Source organism: Centruroides sculpturatus, unplaced genomic scaffold (genome assembly GCF_000671375.1).
Source record: "Centruroides sculpturatus isolate CEXI.00-Female unplaced genomic scaffold, Cexi_2.0 scaffold665, whole genome shotgun sequence".
NCBI lineage: Eukaryota > Metazoa > Arthropoda > Arachnida > Scorpiones > Buthidae > Centruroides > Centruroides sculpturatus.
In genome coordinates this window covers 197,523-206,167 of record NW_019385266.1, presented here as the reverse complement: position 1 = coordinate 206,167, position 8,645 = coordinate 197,523, and the positions used below count along the sequence as shown (strand labels likewise).

The 8,645-nt window shown below is 27.2% G+C and overlaps 1 long non-coding RNA gene across 1 annotated transcript; it reads right to left on the bottom strand.

Moving 5' to 3' along the window:
- Positions 1 to 334: 334 nt before the first annotated feature.
- On the bottom strand, positions 335 to 4,261 carry LOC111636875. The gene is made up of 3 exons (XR_002758607.1): positions 4,217 to 4,261; positions 4,039 to 4,136; positions 335 to 425 (listed from the first exon to the last, which is right to left on the bottom strand). It is a non-coding gene; the product is annotated as an uncharacterized LOC111636875 (long non-coding RNA).
- Positions 4,262 to 8,645: the final 4,384 nt, after the last annotated feature.

The window sequence follows — 8,645 nt, the reverse complement described above, 5'->3', positions numbered from 1 at the left end:
CATAGGGTCGAACACATAGAATTTAGGGTCCATTTCGTGTTTTGCTATAATTATACATTTTTTATCAGTCAATCAAACATTTTGCAATGACATACATTGCCTTTGCAATCATATAAGTCCTTACTCTATATAACTCGTTTTAATTTTTGACAATTGTTCATGTACTGGGGCGCTATATTGAATTGTTAAAGTGGAATGATAATATATTTATACTAATGTGCTAAGTTTTCGTGGCTTAGACAAATTATCTATTTATGAAGTTTAATTTTTGATCGAAAAATTAGCTTTTTACAGGTTAACTTATTTTAAACACTTGAATTTTAAATTTACACAACTGGTTGGCAACTTGTCCTGTAATTCCGTTCCACTTACCACTTTTATCTTTATGTCCAAAGGCTTTTTCTATCGGTTACACTATAATGTAACTATTTAAATGTCACAATTAAATATATGCAAAATAATTAACCTGAAAAATTTATAATTTTATGTCCTATAATTTACATTTTGTTAAAATATTTAAAAGCAAAATAAAAATGTTTTAATTTAACATCATTTAAAAGATAAGAGAATATAACTATTAGTAAATCAAACAAATATTTTTAGAACGTAAATATACGTATATACATTCGAAATAATATTAAAAAATATGCCGAAATAGATATATATTTGAATGATATAATTGAGAAATCTGCAGCTTTCGTAGGTGAATTAAGACATGCAAAAATATAATGAAATGTATATTACTTATACAATTCCAGCAAAAAATTCACGAATTTCAAACCTGCTTAATTCCTTGTAGTTACATTGTAAATTTAAATAGCTGTAAGCAGCTTCTATTTTTCTGTAATTTGTTTTTTTCGCGTTCAGAGATGCATCATAATTCTTTTGTTTTTATTGCACTTCTCTTTATCTAGAGATTTCACTGTAAGAAATCTCAACAAATATCAGCCAACATAGTGTTGTTTGCAAACTTATATGTCGTTTCATATGATAATCACTCCATATTTATTTACGTTTTTATGCATTAATTATTTTATAAAATATATATGAATTCGACTAACATCGTTCAGTTAACACAACTTTCACTAAATCTTTGTATTACTTGTTAATGCTTTTAATATAATGCACGAAAATCTATATTATCTTACAATCAATGCACTACACCTAAACTGTTTCTGATGCTTATTTTACTTCACACATTTTTAAACGTCCTGACTTAGTAAATTTAAATATTTCTTTGTGTCGTGATTTGAAAAGAACCACCTAAAAACTCTCGTATTAATGTTATAATAACTACATGGCTTTATCTGCAAGAAAATATGGAAATCATTCTCCTTTCTCTACAATAATGATTCAGTTCGGTATTTCTTTTATTATACATTCAACTGTAATACTCTTTATTTCTTCAAATAACACAATAATCGCAGTTTATTTTGATTGTATACTTACTTCATAAGATCTCAGAGGAGATAAATTAATTTAACGTTTTTTTATGCTCATAATGTATTGTCTGTTCAATTTTATTTTCATTTTAAATACAGTCGACTCTCCTATAACACTGTTGATTTTTCCGTTTTATATGAATTCCACGTTTTACGAGTATCTTAGATTTTACAAATACGTGAGCCGTTCAAAGCCCGGCACACGTATAACATTACCGATATTCAACAAATATTTTGTAAAATGAAATTGTATAAAATGTAATAATAATTGAATACTTTATTTCTTACTAGTAGCCTGGGACGCCCCCTAGTGGGCGTTATTAACAAATTTCCATGAGGCACGGTTCCTTTGACTTTTCTGTTATTATCAATATGCTGTACAGCTCTGTTAAAGTCCCAATGGTAAGATTTACCCTCCGAATAAATAGGTGGTGATCCCCCCAAACTGTAGCTCCTGTGCGAACAATAAAGTCAAAGGAACCATCCCCCTACTCGCGACCCTTCGCGAGATATAAGCCTCTGAAATAATAAATTCCTATTACAAATATACTGAATTATTTATATTGTTATACTGACCAAATAATAATTTATGGGCCAAATGAATAATAATAATTTATATTGTTAATTTAAATAATAATAAAAATTGTTAATTTGAATGTTTGAAATATGACACACGATAGAAGCGCCTCTAGTGTCCGTTATCAAACAGTTACACGGACAGACACCCGTTGAATGGGTTATATATATAGATAAATTGTTTATACTAAAAATCTATCCGAAAATGTAAAAGTTTCAAAAAATCTTTTATTGAAGCTGCTGAATATAATATATTTTGTGTTAAGGACTTTGAAATTAACTTTAATGAACAAAAAATGATATTTACAGATCTGTCCCTAGAAATGCCAAATAACTGCTATTTTATAATTGCTTCTAAATATTTTAAATAACTAAATAACATTATATTTAATGCAAGAGTTATTGATTGTGACTATCGTGAAAACATTGGAGTCATAATATACGATTTTAGACGGGAAATTATTATTTTTGAAGCTGGAACAGCTATCGCGGAATTAAATTTTGAAATAATCATGCATCCAATATTTTTAGAAACAGATTCATTAGATGCTACTAGCATAGTTAGAAAAGGCTTCGGAGAATGTAGTGAAATCATTTTTTCCCAAAACGAAGTTTGCGACGAAATTTTCTTACCTCAAAGAGTAAACTGCAACGAAATTTCTTCATCTCAAAAAGATTTTCGAGATTGCGACGAAAATTAGCAGTTTTCAAAAATTATTTTGTAATGTACTGGATTATTTTTTTTATTGTACTTAAATTATATTACATATGTAGTCATTGTGGAATGTACTTTATTATATACTCTAGTATTATGCACATTAAAAAAGCAATAATATAAAAAGATAATTGTTTTTTATAGACAATATCGACTGGAAAACATTGTTATCTTCACCCTCAAAAGAATAAACAATTCGTCAATTCAAAAATTATGTTCATTTGGATACAATCAGTCGACGACACGATTTATCTCACGCGTTTATTTGAGAATTCGCGGATTACTTAAATTGAGAATACATATAGAATAATTACAAATTTAGCATCGAATTTATCATACAACATATTGATTATGCATAACGGGATTTAATTTTCCAATACCAGCAATTACACGAACATTTCCTAAGCAATTTCACGGGCCATCTTCATTTGAATTAAGTTGCAAAATTTCAAACTTTTTCACATGATTTTATTTTTTTCTTCATAAATAAATTTGATATAAAAAAGTATTAAATTTTAACAATTAAAAACTACAACTTTATACCAAATACTACATTTCCTAAAGAAGAGTTTTGTTTCTCGTTATCAAAAACTTTATTAACAATGTATTGACGAATTCCAATGTCAATTTTTTCGTTGTCACATTATAAAATATCTAAAATTAAATCGGAAGTACATCATTCACAATCGTCAAACTTTATTCGTGTACATAATAAGAGAAATGCGCCTTGTTTAAATAAATTGAAGGAAAAACTGGTAACACTTAAATAAACTGTGATGTAAAATTTCGATTTGCTAATGTATCGTAAAATAAAGGAAATTAAAATAATTTTAGTGTTTTATTATTTATAATTACCACTAACTTCGCAACAATAAAACTTTAAGTTATCTGAAAAATTACTTATACACACAACAAATTTAATCTTGTGCTTAGATATGTAGTAGGTAATAATAAAACCGTATGCTGCCATAACTTATCGCGACATTACAATGAATTCTAACAAGTATTAAAATTTAATTTGTATGAAAAAATTTACTTCGTATTTTAAAAATTATGTATAAAACTTCATTTTGTGTTTATTATGAGTCATACGTATACTACTTATATAATTGAAATCTATATTATAATTAACAATTTATATAATTTGTATGACGATTTTTTAATTGTTTACATTATTTTAAAACTCCGTCAAAATAATATTTTCAATAATTAAAAGTAACAATAAAAAGTATAAAACCCGAGTCTATATTAAATTAATTAAATGCGAAATACTTAGATTGAAATTGAAATTAGAAAGCCACTTACCTAAATTTTAGTTTTTCTTGGATAACTTTAAATAGTGGAAATAACTTTCCCCCTGTTATTTGCCTTTTAGTTTCATCGTATGTCATAAACCTTGCATGCTGAGAAACAAAAGTATAAGATTATTTAGAAGCCATTTATTATTATTATAATTTTATTATAGAGTAACAGAATTTTTTACCCCAGTTCCAGCAACTCTCCAAACATATGAATCGTTGGACACTCCTATTTAAAATACTTATTATTACGTAACAATATTATTGATAAATGCTGTGAAAAAATTTATTATTTTTCAGTTTTTATTGTTTAATTATTTTAATATTTAATGTTACACGGTAGATTTCAGGATATTGTTTATAAAGTGTTATACTGTAAAGCACATAAAGTAAAAATACATTAAATAGATTGTATTTTGTATTTGAGAATATTACTATTCATTATCAGTAATAAGTTGAAATAGAAATTTACTGAAATACACTAAAAGAAAGTCTGGAATCTCGCGATATTTGTTTACACAAGTTTTAATGTATTTATTGTCAAAATTTTAATTTAATTTAAAACACGATCAATTTTTCAAATAATAATAATTTTTTAAATAGTCTGATATGATAATTCAGTGTTTTTCAAACTGTGGGTCGCGACTCCCAGGGGGTTGCAAAGCATTATACGAGGGTCGCAGTTAAAAGAAATAGTCAAGTCTTTGTAAGTCCTACACTACATTAAAAATACTACAATCTCAGCGAGAGGATGTACCTGTTTATTTTATAGTACAATTGATGTTTTGATCAATATTCACCTGTTAACCATGGGTGTAGCAAAGGAGGAAGGATATGGCCCACTCTATAAAATCATAGCCAAAAAAGTGTAAGGTGATTTGCAGAAGGAAATAAAAAGTAGAATCTGAAAATCCTGATCCTAAAATAAAATTAAAAAAAAGGTTAACAGCACCCTGCGCCCAATGTTATAATTAAAGAAAGTTTCATACTTTATCTGTGTTACCTTATTGTCGATTCTCATGAAATTTTCAGTTTGATCAACAATAATTAGTTTGAACAGACAGAAAATTAAAGACATAGTTTTTAAAATCACTGATATAGTTTTAATATGGCCGTAGGAGGGTCGCCAGAATTTTTTTATCTTTTAAAGGAGTCGCGTATTCAAGAAGGTTGAAAAACACTGGTCTACAAAATATATTGAATACAGTCGTACCCAGCAAAAATAAACAAATAACGTAACCAACACCTTATTGTTTGCTGAGAGAGTTTTATTAAAAACGAACGTTTTCGATCCACTTAACGGATCATCATCAGTCTAGAACATACGAAAATGGAATACATAATAAATAGAACAATAAGTTCAAAAATTCAAAAATATCAATAAACTGATAACAAATCAATTAATAAGAATAAAAAATAAATTTCAAACGATACCTAATAATAAATAATATACTACAAAGACTAAACATTAGTACGATCTATCATAGCTAAATAGAAGCTACCAAGTTTCCTTTAAATCAAATACATATCATATTTCAGTTGATGCGTTACTTGTAAGCTTTTTTAACGGCAAATTTCCAAGCCGAGGGAAACTCTTCTGCATCCCTAGCATTAAGACAACAATATTGGCCCAGATGGCGCAGGCCCAAAAATCCCTGGTTGGATGGGAGGAAGCGGAAGTCGTGAGACAAGTACACTCACCAACGTTGGCGAAGACGGCCGAAAAAATGGAGATATACAGGAGCAAACTTAAACAAGGATGCATTAATGCTAGGGATGCGGAAGGTCTTCCCTCGGCTTGGAAATTTGCCGTTAAAAAAGCTTACAAGTAGCGCATCACCTGAAATATGATATGTATTTGATTTAAATTGGTTTATTTATGACTTTGATGATTTACTTGGTAGCTTCTATTTAGCTATGATAGATCGTACTAATGTCTTTGTAGTATATTATTTATTATTAGGTATCGTTTGGAATTTATTTTTTATTCTTATTAATTGATTTGTTATCAGTTTACTGATATTTTTGTATTTTTGAACTTTTTGTTCCATTTATTATGTATTCCATTTTCGTATGTTCTAGCCTGATGATGATACGTTAATTGAATCGAAAACGTTCGTTTTTAATAAAACTCTCTCAGCAAACAATAAGGTGTTGGTTACGTTATTTATTTACAAAATATAAATACATGAAGACAAAGCTTGAACTAAAAATTCAAAATGAATATGAAAGCATCATTTGAACTGATAATAGATAATAATATTATACAAATTGCTAGATCAAGCTAAAAACTCATAAAATAAGTGTGTTGTCATTTTGTGTTTAAAAAAGTAGAAAATATGCTACTAAGTGCAACAGTTGTTTGAAATTTGTTTGTAAAGTGCATAGTACCACAAAAATANGTTAATTTAAATAATAATAAAAATTGTTAATTTGAATGTTTGAAATATGACACACGATAGAAGCGCCTCTAGTGTCCGTTATCAAACAGTTACACGGACAGACACCCGTTGAATGGGTTATATATATAGATAAATTGTTTATACTAAAAATCTATCCGAAAATGTAAAAGTTTCAAAAAATCTTTTATTGAAGCTGCTGAATATAATATATTTTGTGTTAAGGACTTTGAAATTAACTTTAATGAACAAAAAATGATATTTACAGATCTGTCCCTAGAAATGCCAAATAACTGCTATTTTATAATTGCTTCTAAATATTTTAAATAACTAAATAACATTATATTTAATGCAAGAGTTATTGATTGTGACTATCGTGAAAACATTGGAGTCATAATATACGATTTTAGACGGGAAATTATTATTTTTGAAGCTGGAACAGCTATCGCGGAATTAAATTTTGAAATAATCATGCATCCAATATTTTTAGAAACAGATTCATTAGATGCTACTAGCATAGTTAGAAAAGGCTTCGGAGAATGTAGTGAAATCATTTTTTCCCAAAACGAAGTTTGCGACGAAATTTTCTTACCTCAAAGAGTAAACTGCAACGAAATTTCTTCATCTCAAAAAGATTTTCGACATTGCGACGAAAATTAGCAGTTTTCAAAAATTATTTTGTAATGTACTGGATTATTTTTTTTATTGTACTTAAATTATATTACATATGTAGTCATTGTGGAATGTACTTTATTATATACTCAAGTATTATGCACATTAAAAAAGCAATAATATAAAAAGATAATTGTTTTTTATAGACAATATCGACTGGAAAACATTGTTATCTTCACCCTCAAAAGAATAAACAATTCGTCAATTCAAAAATTATGTTCATTTGGATACAATCAGTCGACGACACGATTTATCTCACGCGTTTATTTGAGAATTCGCGGATTACTTAAATTGAGAATACATATAGAATAATTACAAATTTAGCATCGAATTTATCATACAACATATTGATTATGCATAACGGGATTTAATTTTCCAATACCAGCAATTACACGAACATTTCCTAAGCAATTTCACGGGCCATCTTCATTTGAATTAAGTTGCAAAATTTCAAACTTTTTCACATGATTTAATTTTTTTCTTCATAAATAAATTTGATATAAAAAAGTATTAAATTTTAACAATTAAAAACTACAACTTTATACCAAATACTACATTTCCTAAAGAAGAGTTTTGTTTCTCGTTATCAAAAACTTTATTAACAATGTATTGACGAATTCCAATGTCAATTTTTTCGTTGTCACATTATAAAATATCTAAAATTAAATCGGAAGTACATCATTCACAATCGTCAAACTTTATTCGTGTACATAATAAGAGAAATGCGCCTTGTTTAAATAAATTGAAGGAAAAACTGGTAACACTTAAATAAACTGTGATGTAAAATTTCGATTTGCTAATGTATCGTAAAATAAAGGAAATTAAAATAATTTTAGTGTTTTATTATTTATAATTACCACTAACTTCGCAACAATAAAACTTTAAGTTATCTGAAAAATTACTTATACACACAACAAATTTAATCTTGTGCTTAGATATGTAGTAGGTAATAATAAAACCGTATGCTGCCATAACTTATCGCGACATTACAATGAATTCTAACAAGTATTAAAATTTAATTTGTATGAAAAAATTTACTTCGTATTTTAAAAATTATGTATAAAACTTCATTTTGTGTTTATTATGAGTCATACGTATACTACTTATATAATTGAAATCTATATTATAATTAACAATTTATATAATTTGTATGACAATTTTTTAATTGTTTACATTATTTTAAAACTCCGTCAAAATAATATTTTCAATAATTAAAAGTAACAATAAAAAGTATAAAACCCGAGTCTATATTAAATTAATTAAATGCGAAATACTTAGATTGAAATTGAAATTAGAAAGCCACTTACCTAAATTTTAGTTTTTCTTGGATAACTTTAAATAGTGGAAATAACTTTCCCCCTGTTATTTGCCTTTTAGTTTCATCGTATGTCATAAACCTTGCATGCTGAGAAACAAAAGTATAAGATTATTTAGAAGCCATTTATTATTATTATAATTTTATTATAGAGTAACAGAATTTTTTACCCCAGTTCCAGCAACTCTCCAAACATATGAATCGTTGGACACTCCTATTTAAAATACT